Here is a 3,779-nt window from a genome sequence, read left to right as displayed (position 1 = left end):
GACACCCGACCCTCCGGAATGCCATCCAACCACTTAGGCATCTTTCAATGGGAGCTCATAAGTTGTACCCCGCGTACCTAAAAAGGCAAATGGGTTGCGTCCCTTCTCATGGGAAGAACCCCGGTCGAAGCGTCCATGGTCGGACTGCCACTACACTTGCAGGACTCAAACTAAGGCGAGACAAACTACTACGCTACGCCCCGTCCCACTAAAGGGTAATGTGGTTGTACTGGCTAGGTCCGGTGATGTACTCAGTCAACAAAAGGTTTTCGAAAACAATTTTCTTCACTTCTCTTGCTCCAAGCAAGTCCTTTCTCCTCAAAAACATTTGTTCAAAACCACACTTGGGTAGGGCTACCCCATTCCAAGGTTTTCAAAACACTTCATTCTTGTAAACATTTTCACAAACCTTTTTAAAAAGGGCTCCCGACCTACTTGAAAAGCGGCGACAATGATGATAAGGTGTTAAGCACCGAATCGCTACCAGGATTGTCCAGTAGGTATCAATGAGGGGCAACACCCATAAGGTGGAATAATAAAACTCCGAGTGGCAATAACCACTCACATAAATAATAAAAGACATGCAATTTATAAACCTGTAATAATGCAAGAGTAAGACAATTAGGATAAGGTATGCATCAAGAGGTGGCTTGCCTTGATTGGCTATTTGTCCCTGGAGTTCATCTTCACGAACCATCTGCTCTTCCTTCCTCTTCGAAGTCCTCACCAAGATCCTCTCCTTCTCCGATAGCGTTCGCATTCTAACGTCGCAAAAGAAAAGGGAGAAGAATCAACCCATAGCCATAACATCAAACCATAAATCAACACACAATAGCAAACCACTAAATCAGAGACACTGAACATATCAATAATTAGCACCTAGGGACAATTGGTTATTTTGCTAAAAATTCTCTACCTCACAACAAATCATAATCTACACAAGCAAGGGGGGGCTAATGACTTTCGAAAACGACCAGTAGGGTCTGGTGCCAAAGTTCATCACAAATCATTTTAAACAAAAACAACCCAATTTCCCTATGGGTAAAATGAACACTAGCATTAAATTAACCAGCCACTCCAGAATATTACACACAAATTTTATAAAGCTACAGAAATTGGATTCACTAAATTTAGGTTTTTTTTAAAACAATAGATATGATTTTTATAAAACCAGAAATAGCTTAGGAACCAAATAAATGGCCTAAATCTTTCTGTGGCTCAAAAAAATACATGCATCATACCTACTGGCAGGTATTAACATTTATAAATCACATGCACTGGAATCAAACACAAATAAGTTTTTAAATATTTTAGAACATTTTAATAAAGCAGAAACTAAAGCAATCCACTTTCAAGGCAGACAGAGATCAGAACATAACAAGCTAGTAACAAACATACAATAGATAGATACTGAACAATATGATCCACAAAAATTGGTTTGGCATTTTTCTGAGCTATAAAATAATTATCACAATTTATATACTAAAAATGTATCCTGTTTTGGTTATATAATCCCCAGAAATAAAATATCGGTCACAAAAATATTTCGTCTGATCTAGATGTACACTAGCATGGTATCTACCAGGGAAATTTTATTTTGTTGCAAAAGTATTTTTATTTTTCAAACTAAAATTCAAGAAAGGGCCTACTGGCCAGGTTTAGATTTTTAAACCATTCAGAAACTGTGAAGCTCCTGCAAGTGCAACCTATGCCAAAATAAAGGTATTGAGTTCTACTTTTCATCAAAATTGGTTTCACTCAAAAATGGTTCACACAATTATCACAATAAATAAAACACTCTAATAGCAACATTTCAGTAAAATAATAACCAGCACAAATATATAAGGGCAAAGCACATGCATGCAATACAGGGTGGTTAGGAATTTGTTTTGGAGTATTTAGAAATTTGAATCATGTCATTTTGTTGATCCTGGAATTTTTAGTGATTTAAAAGCTATGAATAGCTCTGCAGTTTATTAAATTTCCAGAAAAAGAAAAGGCAAGGGATTCGGCCGGATTGGCCAGATCCGAGCGGATCGAAGCGGGCCGACCCAGCAGCGTGCTCAGGGTGGGAGGACGAGAAGAAAAGAAAAAAAAAACTGACCAACGGGCCGACCTCACAGGCTCTCACTTAAAACTGAAGGGGTATGCGACCCTAGGATCAAGATCTAACAGCATGAAATCTCTACAATGAATTAAACTAACTACTATCTGCTTTTCATTTCAAAAAAAAAAAAACTACTATCTGCTTTAAAAAGTGTGCTCCAGCTAGCTACCTCACGTGCTAACCAAAACACGATCGAAACGCGATGCTGTTCGCGTCCAGAACGACGGCACTCGGAAAGCTCACCATGGTGCTCGGAGGTTAGGAGAACAACGCGGGACTGCGGAGGAGGCTCGGCTTGGTCTTCTCCTCTGCGCAGGCGGGCTCACGGTTGGAAGCAAGGTCGGAGGAGATCTTGGCGGCGGGACGGAGCAGCCTGAGTGCGCTCGACAACGGCGACCGGGATGAGGCAGAGGCGCCGCGCGGACGGAGGCTCACCGTGGTCGTCCGGGAAGGCGCGCGGAGAGGTCACGGGGGAGGGCTCTGCTTCTCGTGGCGACGCAGCAGGCCGCATCGGGTGCGCCGAAGGGCTCACTGACGCCGACACGGACAGCGACAGGGTCGACGGCGCTGCAGACGAACACGACGACGCCAGCCTCCATGACCGTTCCTGGAAAAAAAAATATATGGGAGCCGGGTGAGGTGAGATAAAGGAAGAGAAGGACGGAGACGCAGAGGGATAGAGCGGATGGGTCGGAGGCGATTTGCAGCCACGGCCACGACGAGAAAAGACGGCGCTGCGCGTCTGCGCGACGGGGAAGGAAGGAAAGGGCTGAGGGCTCACCGCAGGGCGTTGGCGGGCGACGTAGGGGACGCGGGAGCCGCGTCGCGCAAACTCGACTCGGCCGACATGGACGAGCTTGACAGCTTTCGGACGAAGGCGAAGACGTCGGCGTCAGAGACGGTCTGCCACGGATGGGCTCGACGACGATCTCCGCGGAGGGGAGGCGGGGCTCACCGGGGAAGACGTGCAGATGAAGTCGATGACGCGGAGGTCTAGCTGATGCAGGGGCTCGACGCAGACGTGCAGACCAGGCCCAGATGAAGATACGTACGTCGACGTCTGCGGTGTTGCAGACGAACGCGGCCAGATCGGCGGCTTTGAGCGCTCCTGGACAGTGATGGGGGCTGGTTAGTGGTGCAAAAAGAAGAGGAAAACTTGGAGGCTGAGAGAGGGAACCGAGGGAGACGGCAACGTCGCGCATGGCGGTCACGCATGCGGCAACTCGGCTCGGCCCTCTCGCCGAGTTCCGGAGATGGGAGAAACAGGGATCCATCCCTGGAGTTTCTGAGAGGAGGAGGAGGAGAGTGGGTTGGTTTGGATAGGAAGGAGAGGCTTAGGGTCGGGTTTTAAGAGTGGAGAAATGGTGCACGGTGAACATAGACCATGGGGATGGAGGAGGTGTCCACCGGCCGGCCATTGGTCGAAGGGGCGGTGCTGGGGCGTTCCTGAGCGCGTTGGATAGCGGTTTGGAGTTTAGCCGTTGCCCTGGCGTTGCTTGGAGGCTAAAGATGCGCGAGTGGTCACTCAAGTCGAGAGGGCGCTCGATGAAATGTCTCGTCAAAACCGGCGTCCAAGGTGGTGCTCTGATGGCGGAAAAAAAAAGCTAAGCCATCAAAGGAGACATGCTGGTGTAGTGCACCATGGCTGTGCGTGATCAAAAATGACCGGGAA

General features: G+C 47.5%; 1 long non-coding RNA gene across 1 annotated transcript; it reads right to left on the bottom strand.

Annotated features, from left to right (window-relative positions):
* Positions 1-453: 453 nt before the first annotated feature.
* On the bottom strand, positions 454-3,409 carry LOC127313126 (uncharacterized). The gene is made up of 3 exons (XR_011749178.1): positions 2,889-3,409; positions 2,351-2,714; positions 454-761 (listed from the first exon to the last, which is right to left on the bottom strand). It is a non-coding gene; the product is annotated as an uncharacterized lncRNA (long non-coding RNA).
* Between the last annotated feature and the right edge of the window lie 370 nt (positions 3,410-3,779).

This window comes from Lolium perenne, chromosome 7, assembly GCF_019359855.2.
Source record: "Lolium perenne isolate Kyuss_39 chromosome 7, Kyuss_2.0, whole genome shotgun sequence".
Taxonomy (NCBI): Eukaryota; Viridiplantae; Streptophyta; class Magnoliopsida; order Poales; family Poaceae; genus Lolium; species Lolium perenne.
The sequence above is the reverse complement of the archived record's forward strand: the minus strand, read 5'-3'. Positions and strand labels throughout refer to the sequence as shown.